We start from the raw sequence: 14,513 nt of genomic DNA on the forward strand, positions 1-14,513 counted from the left end.
AAAGTTGTATGGGCAGTATTCATTTTGCATTTTTCACCTTATTTTATGTTCCTTACAGTCTGTGGGCCTTATATACATTCTCCAGAATAGCCATGAATAGAGTCCAACACAAAACTTGCACTCATTTAAAGCATTTCGAGATGTTTTATCTGGAGGTTTTTGTTTGTTTTGTTTTAATTCAATTATATGGTCCTTGAGTGTGACCTTTGCAGATGAACATATGAGCTGCAATGCTCAAAGGTTGGATGCTGACCTTTTTTTTTTCGAGACAGGGTTTCTCTGTATAGCCCTGGCTGTCCTGGAACTCACTCTGTAGACCAGGCTGGCCTCGAACTCAGAAATCCGCCTGCCTCTGCCTCCCAAGTGCTGGGATTAAAGGTGTGTGCCATCATTGCCCGGCCATAACCACCACTTAAATAAGGCAATTATATTGCTTTTGTGTCAAGATTATCAGTGGGAAAATATATATCAATTTTTGCGCTACTGGATATAATAATATATCAAAATTTTCAGGAAGATAGAGGTTCCTTGACTCTATTGATGTCAGATAGGCTTGTCTATTTCTTTGGACTGAGATAAATGACAAACAGGGACAGAGATGAAGGGAAGATGCTAGAGAATGTAGAAGAATCATTTTAAGAGGTCAGGACACACACACACACACACACACACACACACACACACACACACCAGGCCTGACCCAGAAGGTCAAGATGCAGACTTTAAAATAAGAATGGAATAGTTGACCCTGAGTAAGAGGGGGAGCCCAGAGTTAGATTTCTCATGGAATCATAGCCACATGGAAGATGAGTACTATTTCTGACAAAAGGAAGGAGGGTTTGGTCCTTTGTGTTTGCTCATTCTGGGATGTGTCAATCCTTCAGGCTGAACATCAAATATCTTGAAGGAATGTGATAAGAGAGAGAGCTGAACAACCTGGGATTCTAAATGCTTTTCTAATATCTTGTTGTTAAATTAATTTAGTCCACTAAATGGACTAAAGACATGTTTTAAAAATAATGACTCAATGTTTGCTTTAACAGACAAACTCCTTCAATGGTATCTTATCCCCAGATAGAGGAAATCCTAAATACTTTTTGTTTTCTTCTTCCCTGTTGAGCTCTGAGAGAGTTTGGGCACATTTGTCAAGCTAAATCACAAACAGGAAAACTTGAAAATGAAAATACTTCAAATTTTACTTGATGAAAAACGCCAAGATTTGCCACTGGAGGGCGCCAGTCCACAATTTTACACACCGGCCATTAACCCCCGACTTAAGCTTTTTCCTCAGAAGTTGGTGGAGCACGCTAAATAAAGTCCTATTTCAAAGATTAAATTGGAACTACTTTATCCTTTCATAATTCAGAATTTCAAAGACCAATTTCTTAGCATAATTGGAAGTCACAACATTTCATACTCATTTCTGAAATCAATATTTTTAGCTCAGCTCACATTAACCCAGAAGGCTGGTCCTCAAAAACATGGGACGGGAGAATAGTTACCCATCACCACTTGGCAATTATTATTTATCTTAAGAACAGTAGAGTGTGCTCTCACTAACTCAAATGTTGGCTTCAGCAACATTTCAAAAATGACCAAATGTAATATATTTAAGAAATGTAATTTTCAGTTTCAAGTGGATATTTGAACGTGCATCTTTGCTCCTCAGTTTTAGCTTCTCATCTTGTTTGTGCACATGGATGGTTTTTTCCAGGAAAACTACAGTCATCTCAGCCCTTACGTCTCTACAGGATTCCCTGTGGTTTTCTCCTACTGCCAAATGCTACAGAGGCTAAACTGATCGAACAAAGGAATAAAACAGATGCAGAAAAGCCTTCTCTCAGAATGCTTCTTTGAACCAAAGAAGTCTATTCTCTTGAGACTCTCTTTTATGGAAAAGTGGCTTTGGAGTCAGCCTACTTTCAGAACTCAAGTTACACAGCGGACTGCTTTCTTAGGTTTCATCTGTACCTCACTACAATTCTCAGGTGAATATTCATGTTTGTGCACATACCCAAATACTACTGTTATTTCTGATCACCAGTCTTTCTGGCTATTAATAGTTTTCATCATTCAGTCCACTGTGAACCTGTATAAAATTTAGACATATGAAAAACTGCACAGTGGATCATTGTATTCTTTTAATTGTGTCTGCCTTCGAATGTTAGCCAGTGGAACTGAGTAAAGATGGAGCTTGGAAATTTGTTGTTAAGAGGTAGAGATATTCGGGCCCTGCTATGTGCACTTCATATTGATCACTTTGGCTCCTTTTACTTGAGAAATGTATTCAGGTCTCTTTATAATGACTTTATCTTGAAAGGAAAAAAAATAACATCTGTCATCTCTCATCTACTTCCCAGGGATGTTTTGACACACAGTGAATTATGTTAAGTAATTGATGCTAGCGTAGCTCCAGGCCCACATAGCAGCGATGTGTGCTTCTGCTCAACTTCCTACGTCCATTGTTTCCTCTTAACAATCTAGAGACAGACAGCTAATAACCCAAGCAACTGCATGGACTAAACTCAGTTTATTTACTTCTCTCTTCATCACCCAGCTGTCAAGATTTCTACTTTTTATATTATGTGTATCTTATCTTTAAAGTATCTCTTTATCTTTTCTTTAAGTCATCTGAAGGATTTGGAGCAGAAACGAGTGTCTGCAGAAGGAAAGATGTGCTTTGCTGAACAATTCCCCACATCAGAGTGTCTCAGTGCGAGGCAGAGATATCCCTGTTTTTTTTTTTTTTTTTTGAGTCCTGTGTTCACGGTGGCTCATAGTAGCCTTGAGGTACCTATTCTTTGGTTGGCATTTAGTGTTGGGATGGACTAGAGTAGGAGGGCTATAAGAACCCCACCTCGTATGGAGAGTGACTAAAATAATGAAAATAAACACAAGAAACACACCTTTGTTCCTCTTACTCATCGATGAGCTTTCTAAACGGCCATAGACTTTGTGCACAGTGTCAGATACTCCGCTCCCTGTGGTACACTGATGAACAGAAGTCTTCCACAGCGGACTCCAGTTTTGCCTAAAGAGGTCTATGCAAGAGTTTTCTTCAAAATAGCTGTGCCATTAGTGAGTGAACAAAAAGAATACTCAGAAAGAATTATAGGTTACTCAGTGCAAGCAATGTGTGGTGCAGTATGAGGAATGGAAGATTATAAGCGTTTTGTTCCTTGGTAGAAAAAAAAATAATATCCTGGAGATCTGTATATTGTAAAACTTGATTAGAAGTTGGGGTTCTGCCTGTTTTGGATGTGTGTGTGTGTGTGTGTGTGTGTGTGTGTGTGTTAACTTTGGTAAAACCATATTTGCTAAGGGCATCTTGTACTGATGGGATACTTTTCAATCATTGGGAGGCTATTTGCCCTTTTATGCTAGGCCTTCCTGGCTATCCAAGACCTTGTACCTTGGATAAATAGGGATTTTATAAACGACTTGTCCTAAAGCAGCAAGCTCTTGTCCAGGATGGCTTCCTATGCCCTCCTTCACTGAAGGGCTCATCTTACTCCCCACGCTCACACTCAGCCTACTCCAGCCAGGCAGTGCCCTCTACTCTCAAGACATGTACCTTGGCTCATTTGTTCCTTTGCCTTAGGACTTACATTATTGACCTCACCTCTTTAAATCTTCCTCACTCTTGAATCTAGCTCAGGTTAACCAAGCATTGCTGGCTCTGATCAGCAGGACCTGAGGTCTCTCAGATCTCCTCCAAAAGCTTATTGTTCTTAATAATTGCTTCTTACCTGGTTGAGTCTCTCTAGGTCTCAAAACACTTGGTTGGGGTTTATTTTGCTGATACCAATTGATACCCGGGCTACTTTTCTCATAAGACTTAAGTCTTGGATGGTAATATCCCTGGATTTTTCCTGGCCATGTCTTAAGTGCCTAACCCAATGTCTAGCACAAAATAGCAATCAACAAATGTTGCAGGAATCAGTAATAGAACCAGTAATTTGGAATTTTATTACAGCTTCACATATATTTACATCTGCATACAAGGCTTCTAGATTTCTTACAGTCAAGGGATTATGCAGAATATGAAAGACAGAAGCAAAATTTGGGGAGAAAGAAAAGTCAGACATGATGCCCTCCCAAGCAGAAGACTATGACATGTCTTGACAAAAGTATTGGACTAGAATCTCATTAAGATGCCAGAATCCCATACAATTCACAGGAAATATGAAGATCAGGTTAGTGAGACCATTAGGGTGTGATGCGCAAAACCTAGATTCTGAAATATTATACCACAGATGTTAGAAAGCTACGACCCATTCCTTCCTATTTTGTATACTCTTTACATAGTAATGGTTTAAGAAAGAAATTAAAAATTATATAGGTGACACTGATGTTTGCTCCACAGGAATGATTCTTTTTTTTTTTTTACCATAAATAAGTTACAAATAAAAAAAGAAGAAAATAAATTGATATCATAGGTCAACTAATTATGTAGTGAGTTTGTCTTATTTGTATTGTGAGATAACCTAGCCACATATAAAGTACAAAAAGAAACTTTACCTGCATTCACACTATAACGAGTAATGCTTAATGACTTTAAAGCAGTACTAACAATGTCTCAAAATCTAATAATAATTTGAGGCATGGTCATTATTATTATTATTTATTATTATTATTAAAAGATCCTGGTCTTTTGCTGTGTGGTTCTAAAGTGTTTGTAGGTTGTACTGTGTGGTTCTGAGTCCACAGTCATACACAGGAAGGAGATAGCACCATGTCATAGAGAAGCAAAGCTCTCTGTGGTTGGTAATTGTAACAGTTGACTTGCTGAGAAGCCTGTTAGACTTTCTACCTATAGCAGTGTATGTTGGAAGCTCTTTATCAATTGAAGCTACTATAGAAATCAGTTTCAGTTTATAGCAAAACTTTAAAAGGAAGGCAAACAAATTGGCATTTTATCTAGACCTGATCCCCATGATGGCACTTATACCCTTTGACCTCAGTTTCTTTACCTGTAAAGTGAGGTTGGACAATATTCTCTGGCTCTCAAAGATAAATAGTAAATACTTGAACAAATGTTTAACCCCTTTCACTCTAATAGAAATGAAGATTCAGACTGTTTCAAGATCCCTTTTAACTTTAGTCTAAACGGCTCTAATCAGGAAAACAAATGACAATAAATGCTGGTGAGGATGGGGGAGAGAGGAACTCTATTTACTGTTTGTGAGAATGTCAGTTGAAGCTACTAGAGAAGTCAGTTTTAGGCTTCTTAGAAAACTGAACCTAGAACACTGTTGTAGTTTATGTCCCTCTATGTCAACATACCAGAGGCCTTTGCATATCTAGGCTTATTGTTGCTCAAATCACAATAGTCAGGAGATAGATTCTTCATAGATGACCTTCAACAGAGAGATAAAGAAAATATGATATTCATATACAATGAAATTGTGTGCAGTATCAAAGCAAAATAAAATCATGACATTAAACTGATAGAATTGGAAATCACCACGTTAAGCAACATAAGACAGACTCAGAAAGACAAAACCACAAATACTTTTTCTCATATGTGGAACCTAGATTTAAAATTCCATGTGCATATTCATGTGTGTGTGTATCAGTGTGTAGGTCATGAAACTAAATAAGGATAATGGACTGGGAGAATGGATCTCAGTGAAAGTATAAGAGACCAGAGGGGAAACTATCTGGGAAAAGAGATGCCAGAAGAGCAGAGAGCCAGCCAGACTGGGACACAGGAAGGGCAGTAAGGGAGGGGAATGGTTGAGAACACAGTATGGTCACAGATCCATATGAAAATGCCATAACCAGGGGCAAGTAGGACGCTGGCAGCTCAATTGCCAAAGTACTTGCCTTGAAGGTAATGAAGTAAAGACCATATAAAAAGTTGGTCATGGTAGCACATGCTCATAATCCCAGGCTGAGACAGGAGGATCCCTAGGGCATACTGCCCAGCCATCCTTGCCTAAATGGTGGGCTCAGGTCAAAAATGACTAGTTCCTTTAAATGGAAGTGGCTGGTATCATGGATGATAGCCAAGGTTGCAAGGTTGTTATCAACCTTGCACTTGCATTTGTACACATGTGGACCTACACATACATATAGAGCTTAGGACATGTTTTTAATGAGGTATCTAACTATTGTCACAATGTCACTTATGCTGTTGTTGTGCTAGCTCTTTCTTTGTCTCCCTGTTTCTGTCTCTGTCTTGTGTGTGTGTGTTGCTGTTGATGAGATAGTAAAGAGGACAAGTTTTAAGAGTACCCCACTGATATTGGTTTGCAGAAGCAATAGTTGTTAAGGTTGACACCTGGATCAGTAGAAACCTATAGGAGCCATAGCCACTGAATGAAGTCAAACCTTGTCATTGTGTAACCAGAGATACTCTGGGCCCTGTAAGTCACTAATCAGATACACCAAGTTCTCAAGTGAGAACGTGATGGTCAGGGATCAAGAAATACAATCAAAAGTATAGTCAAACCCAAGAACAATCTAGTAAAGTCAGATTCACAATCATTTTCTTCCAACAGAGAGAGATAATTTTACTAGAATAAAGACTGCCTGATAAAGTTGTTTTCAGGAGAAAAACAACTTTAAGCACAGTGTTTTAAACATTGAATATGGTGGTACATCTACCCCTAATCCAACACTCAGAAGCAGAGGGAAAGACAGAGGTAGGAGGGTTCTGAATTTAGGGCCAGCCTGGCTATTTTGAGACTGTTTCAAAGACAAAGAACACAAAGCAAACAAGTCAGTAAAAAAGACTTCAACAAGAATGAAATCATAACCATTTACCAAGTCTTACTAGAGCATCACCATCTTGGAGCATATGTCTACTGCAATAATTTGGAGCATCTCTGGACCTCCTCTTCGGTGAGACTCAGAGCTTGTCTGAGAATGAAAAGGTACACCTGGCTTCCTTCACTGAAAAAATTCTTCTTATTAAAAAGTCAGCACTGCACGCAATGTTGCCTGTGATTTGCATCCTGGCACAGGCTGTTGCACTCACAGTCTCGTCTACAGTGGCATCCACAGTTCTGAGAGAAACTAGTTGAACTTTGTGTCTCGGGTGTCATGTGCACTGTAGACATTTTAGTTTCTACACCAGTACAAGACAGAGTGTGCTACTATAGGATATAGTGCATCCCGCAAAACAAGGAGCTGACAGCTTCAAACTGCAATAGGGCTGGGGTTAAAAACCTGTCTTTGGAAGCGGAAAGAGGAAAAACTCAAACGATACTCCTGCTGCTTACAGTGTGACCTTGAACAAGCCCCAGTTTCCCCCGGCAGAGAGGAGCCACGTTGCAGAGGTCTCACTGAGACAGACGAACAAATACAGAGCGACCCTGCTGCAGACACAGGCCAAAGTGCTCAGGGCTGGACAGTAGTTACTGCTGCACATTGAGATTCCTCTCCCCTCCCCCTCTCTCCCTCTGCTCCCCTCCTCCCCTCTTCTCCCCTCTCCTCCTTTCTCCTCTCCTCCCCTCCTTTCTCCTCTTCCTTCCTTCCTCCTCCTTTCTTCCTTCAGTCTTCTCTTCCTCTTTTCCCCCCTGACTTCTTCCCTCATTCCCCATTCACTTCCCTCCGTACCTCTTCCTTCCTTCCTTCTCCTGTCCTTTTTTTCCCTTCTTCCCTTTTCTCTTCCACTCCCTCTGTCCTCCTTTCCCTCTCATCTTTCTTCCTCCTCTTCTTTATATAACAGTTGGTAATATACTCTTTGCATTGTGAGAATCTAAAACATAAACATGCTTAATTTATTGGCAGAGATGAATGCAAAACAAATCCATAGTAAATCTCAAACTTGGCTCCTAGAAAGATAAGCTTTATTTTTCAGGAAAAAGCGTTCCACATATGGAGCTGAGAAATTCATTTCAGGTGCCTCTTTTGTCCCCAGGATGAAGTAGGATGCATGCCCAGGAGCCTAATGGTTTACAAGTTGAGATACCCGCTGTGCCTTCTTTTGCTGATGATTTTATGACTCTCTTGCTCACAACATGATGGATCTGTGAGCACCTTGAGCTTTGAATCTTACATATATTTTATTTTATTTTACTTTGCAGCTGAGTGAAACCCTTCAGGCAGAGCTGTGAAGATACGGTTCTTAAATAAAATATTTTTCTACTGTACTAATAATTCACACCTTCTTTACAACTTTCTTCTATACTCAGGGTCAGTGGGATACATCCATCTTTCTTAATTCTATCCTGCCTGATTTTCTCTGGCTTCCAACAGCTTTTTATGAAGGTACAGCAGGACTTACTCCAGGTGCTGGAATTTGGAGGAGGTCTGAGGTCTGTGGAGGAGGCAGAAATAAGCTCTTCTTCTTTCCCTATCAGTGTATTAACAATAGCTTTTTAATGACTAGTCTCTCAGTCAAACACAGAACTCCTTGATGTATAGTCAGTCTCTCTAACCAGCTTGCTCCAGAGATCCCGTCTTCACCTTCTAAGATGTGAAATATTGGATTACAAACCCACAGGAGGTGGACAGATCACAATGTCAGCATAAAAATGTCAGAAAGCTCAGTGTGAGGTAGGCTTCACTATGTCCACATACATCATGGCTTTCTTTGATCTATCAATGCTGTCAGTCAACAGAAGTATCTAGTTCTATGTACTCTTCTCTTTTTACTGTTCGCCTGAATGAATGTGCACCTATGTTTGTGCGTGTGTGAGCACTTGTGTGTGTGAAGGTGGGGCAGTACATGTATGCACATGTGAATGATAGTCATCTTTCTCAATCATTTGTCTACTGTATTCTTTGAGGCAGAGTCTCTCAATCAAACATAGAACTCCTTGATACATAGCCAGTCTCCCTACCCATCTTGTTCCAGAGATCCCATCTCCATCTCCTAAGGCTAGAATTATTGTTGGGTTACCACATCCACCTCAAATTTACATGGGTTCCAGGTATCTGAACTCTAGATCTCTTGCTTGTGGCAGGAACTTTAATCACTGAGTCATCTCCCTAGCCTGGCATCGGTTGTATTATATTAAACTTTTCAATAATGTGAACAGCCCAGTTATCATTTTTTAATTAAAGCACAAAATTGTGTTTGGAGAAGTAAGTAATCAAACACTATTAAACTAACATATTTTAGAGATTTATTTTGGCAAATACAAGTGAGAAAGATTCTCTGAGCATGAAGGCTGCTTTTCTTAGTGTATGTATTGTATTGCTTCTTCAAAATTCCAAGATTATATTTCTTCTGCCCACACTGTCATGGGTTTTAGTTAAGCGACTGGGTTTTCTTAGGTAGTGTTTCTTTTCCCGTGACTTTTGGTAAAAGAACTTTCTTTCTCTTTCTGTTTATTCCTGGTCATCTCAGATGAAAGTACATTCTTTTTGTTTCATTGGTGGGTGTCACAGTCTAATTCCTGTTACTATCACAAATATCTGAGACCAGGTTAGTTTTAAAGAGTGGGAATTTATTTGCCTCTTGTTTGTAAGGCTAGAAAGCCCAAGACCATAGAGCTAACAACCAGGGAGAACCTTATGCCTCATACATGGCATAGGAGAGCACATAGCAAAGGGTAATAAAGGTGCCAGCTGCACTTCAGCTTCTGCTCCTTATAAAGCCACTAACACCATCATAGGCGGCCATGGTCATTGAGCTCCTCTGATTCTGTCTCCCGAAGACCCAGCTCCAAATGCCATTTACCTGTGAATTTGAGTTTGGTTTTATTCATCTGTCATTTATTTTCATTAATGTTTTTAAGAAAGTATACAGCAAAATTAATTTGGCAGTAGATTTAGAGGGAAATTAAATATTATTTTAATGTTCATCTAAAATTATTTATTCTGTTTTTATATCATAATATGGTTACATCATTTCCTCCTCTTTCTCATCTTTCTCCTTCCAAATATCCTGAAATGCCCATCTTGCTCTCTTTCAGATTTAAGGTCCCAGTATTTGTTTCTTGTTGTTAGTTATGTGTGAGTGTGTGTGGTATGTCTGGTGTGTATGGTATGTATTTGTGTGTGTATGTGCATGTATGTGTGTATGTTGTATGTGTTTATGTGCATGGCTTGTGTATGTGAAGTATATGTGTGTGCACACGTATATGTATGTGTTTGTGTATGTTGTGTGTGCATGTCTGTGTGTGTGTGTTGTGTGTATATGTGTGGGTGATTTGTGTGTGTGACTTGTGCAGATGCATATGTGTATGTATGTGCCTGTGTATGCTGTGTGTGTGTGTGGTATGTGTGATGAGAGAGAGCGAGAGCGAGTGCGAGAGAGAGAGAGAGAGAGAGAGAGAGAGAGAGAGAGAGAGAGATATTGAGAGAGAGATTGTGATTCTAGTATGGGACAGTTGTTGTCTTCAGTTTTGCCCCTACTGAGGAGCTTGACAAACATCAGTGGTCACACAATTCCTGTTAAGTGCACTGGATCACAAAACAAAAAGATACAAGACTGTGGAACAGGGATTTGTAGAGAAGAGGGGATGTGGGCAGGGGTGGGAGGGAAATAAGAGAGGGTTAGGGATAAGAGTAATTAGAATAGATTTTATAAATGTATGAAAATGTTAATTAACAACTTTAATTAACACCCCAATCCTAGCATAGATTATTCATTGCATGCTAATCAATTCTACCAAATATGAAAGTATATACTCTCTATTCTTCCTCCAGTAGTCATTAGAATTATTATATGTATTTCTTAAGCAAAAAAACCCAAAACCAAACCAAACCAAAACATGCTATAGTGCCAAAAATAAGATATTGAAGTCACCATCAAGTCTTAAATCAGTTTCAATCTATAGTGTCTTAAAATATATAAGCTGATAAAAATACAATATTAAAAATATAAAACCCAAGTTAGGAAAGAAGTCATCCAGATTGGAGTTGAAATAAATAAAATGGGCACTGAAAAAAAAATGTACAGAATTCATGACACAAAGATTCAGCTGAATGAAACATAAAATACAGAAACCATAATCTAAACTACAAAGTCTCCTATTAATGAAAGTAGAGACGAAAAAGGAACAAATACAAAGAATCATATAATTAATTATATTTATGCACCCACATATTTGATAATCTAGAAGAAATGAACAAATTCCTATCTGCACCTTTACTATTGAGAATAAATGATGAAGGAAAAGAAAATAGGAACAGGTTAAAAACAAATAGCAGTATTTAATAGCAATTCTGCCATCAAAAATTCCAGGACCAGTTGGCATCCCTGCTAATATTTCCTAAATATTAACAGAAAGCTAACTGTAATCATACTTGTTATTTCTGAAGAAAAAGAAGAGAAAGAAATTGGTTTAAGGCATTCTGCAAAGTTAGCATTATCTTAATGTCAAGGCCAGATAAGAGAACAAAATTAACAAAAATGGGTCTAGGGAGATGGCTCAGTGGGTAAGGTGTTACACAAACATGAGGACCTATGAGTTCAGATCCCTAGCACAAATGTAAAAGTGGGATGGACTGTACCTGCAATCTTAGTATTTGAGAGGCAGACAAAGGTGGACTCTTGTGGCTTACAGGGCAGCCAGTCTAGCTGAATCAGTGAGATCCAGATTTAGTGAGAGGCTCTATCTCACACTTATACTCACACCCACAGAGACACAGAGACTGAGATAGACAGAGATGGAGAAACAAAGGAACAGAGAATTTTAGATAATATCAGTGATAAAAACAGATGCAAAAATCCTTAGTACATGCGAGCAACTAAATATAACAGTACGCTGAAAAGTTTGACTAAAATAATCCTAATTAAGTATAATGGGATTCATGAGAGAGATGCAAATATGGTCCAACATATGCAAATCAATATATGTAATACATCATTTTATCAAGATGAAAGACAAAACTCTATCAGCTCTGTGATGGAGAAAGGGACCTCTTGGAATGTACTACCCTGTCATGAAACAAATGCTGGATAAGGGAGGCACAGAAGGGATGTACCTCAACCCATTAAGGCCAAAGGAGCAGTCACACAGCCTTCCTGGGTTGGCCCTAGGTCCTCTGCATGTTTGTGGTGATTGTTCATCATGGGATTTTTGTATTACTTCTAACAGTGGGAGCAGAAGTTGCTTCTGACTCTTTTGCCTGCTCTTGGGACCCTTTTTCTTTTACTGGTTTACCTCGTCCCACATTAATGTGAAGGTACATGCTTAGTCTTCTTGCATCTTATTATGGCATGTTCAGATATCCCTGGGAAGCTTGTTTTTTTCTGAAGGAGAATGGAGGAAGAGGAGGAGAGGGAGAAAGAGGTGGAAGATGAGGAAGAAGAGGAGGAGGAGGAGGAGGAAGAGGAGAGGTGGATCTGTGTGAGAGGAGAAGTGGGGTAAGGGGAAGGCCTGGAAGAAGTGAAGGAAAGGGAGGCTGTGGTTGGAATGTATTGTATGTGAGAAGAATAAATAAAAAAAGAAAAGAAAAAAGAGAAGCTAATCAGTAGCGTTGACTGCAATGAGGTAAACTGAAAAATTTCCTCTTAGAATTGAAATATGACATAGATAATCTTCTTTTTTCATCTCTTTTACTAACAGTTTTAACCAGACTCCTGACCAGAGCAGTCAGTAAAGGCAGAAAATCAAAGGTCTCTAAGCTAAAAGAGAGGCCAGATTATCCAGGTATGGAGATAACACGAGCATAATAACACATAAGAAACCTCAAAGACTCCACCAAGAATTGTTATGACTGAAAAATCGTGTCAGGAAACGCACAGAAATCAGCAGCCTTGCCAAATCCCAATATCAGGTCAACTGAAATAAAAATCAAGAAAGTAATTCCATTTATAAAAAGAAAACCTACACAAGTCTTAGGATCAATTTAACTATATAGGTCAGACATCACTACAATGAAAATCATTAAACATCGATGAAAGTCATTAAAGGAAAGAGATAAAAGACACTCATGTTCATGGATTTAAAGAATCGATATTATTCAAATGTGCACCTTACCCAAAGTAATTTATACATCATTTAAATTCCTCACAAAATGATAATGAAACTTTTTCCTCACAGCACTGAAAATGTCTTAAATTCATATGAATCAACAAAATATTTAGACTAGCCAAAAAAAAATCTTACACAAAAAGAGCAGACTGGGAGGTCTTATACTAGCTGCCTGCAAAATATACTATGGAGGGTTCATGACTAAAACCACACACCATTGCCATAAATACAAGACACCTAAACCAACAGAACACATTAGAAAACACATTAGGAAGAGGAGGAGAGGGAGAAAGAGGTGGAAGATGAGGAAGAAGAGGAGGAGGAGGAGAAGGAGGAAGAGGAGAGGTGGGTCTGTGTGAGAGGAGAAGCAGGGTAAGGAGAAGGCCTGGAAGAAGTGAAGGAAAGGGAGGCTGTGGTTGGGATGTATTGTCTGTGAGAAGTGCACATACAATCAGAATTAAGTGCACACATGTTTAGTTGGTCAATTTTCGGTGAAGTCATAGACTGTATATAAGAAAAATCTTAGTGTTTTACAACAATGATGCCAGGGGAGGTAGATAGCTGAGAAAAAAAATAACACCTTCATGGTTTATTTGTTGTAAAACATTAGGTAACAAAGAAAGATGAAGTATGCAGTTTTAAAGTATGAAACTACTAGACAAAACAGAAGAAATGCTTCAAGACATTGAAAGAGACAAGGAGTTTGGGGTATAAGACCTCAAAAGCACGGAAAGAAAATAGATATGATGAATGAGATCACATTAAACAGAAAATCTTTTAGTAGCAAAAGAAACAATCAACAGAGTATAGAGACACTGTACACAGTGGAAGAGGATATTAGCCAATTATCTATCTGGCAAAGTGTTTAAATCTAGAATATATATATATAAAAACCCCTCAGTGATAAGAAGATAAATCAGCTGATTAAAAATGGATGGCAGACCTAGATATTCCTCAAAAGAAGTACATCAAAAACACTGTATATCACCAGCCTTTAAGGAAACCCAAACAACCCCACTGAGCTAGAGTATTGCCCTAGTAAGGATAAGTATAGAAAAATATGGAAGTTATTAAAATATATAAATATAGGACTCACATTTGATCTAGAAATCCCACTACTGGGTACATATCCAAAGGGAAAAGCAGGTTAATATATCAGAAAGATACTGCTGTCCTGTGGTCCTTGTTCCACAATTCTCAAAACCCAAGAAAATTGGATGAGGCAAATGTAGTCAATAACGCTGGAGAATAGTACTTGACCATAAGAATTACATTCTCTACTTCATAAAAGCACATCTCAGCCTGGAAATCATTGTGTTGAGCAAAATAAGCTCAATACAGAAAGACAAGAGCTGAATAGTCTCTCCCTCACTTTTGGAATCTGAAAAGTTCCATGTTATAGACTTTGAGAATGGAATGGCAGTGACAAGGGGCTGTGGGGTTTTAGACTCCCAGAGGGAGGAAGAAAGATGATCAACAGGCCCTCGCTTGTACTTGGAGGCAACAAGTTACCTTGTTCTATTTCATAGCAAGGTGGAGAGAGGTAACTTTTAGACAGGCTACACTTCACGAAAGACTAGAACAAAAGATTTTATCAAAAGAGAGGAGTTAGAATGTTTATACCACATAAGC

This window comes from Grammomys surdaster, unplaced genomic scaffold (assembly GCF_004785775.1).
Source record: "Grammomys surdaster isolate TR1022 unplaced genomic scaffold, NIH_TR_1.0 220, whole genome shotgun sequence".
Classification (NCBI taxonomy): domain Eukaryota; kingdom Metazoa; phylum Chordata; class Mammalia; order Rodentia; family Muridae; genus Grammomys; species Grammomys surdaster.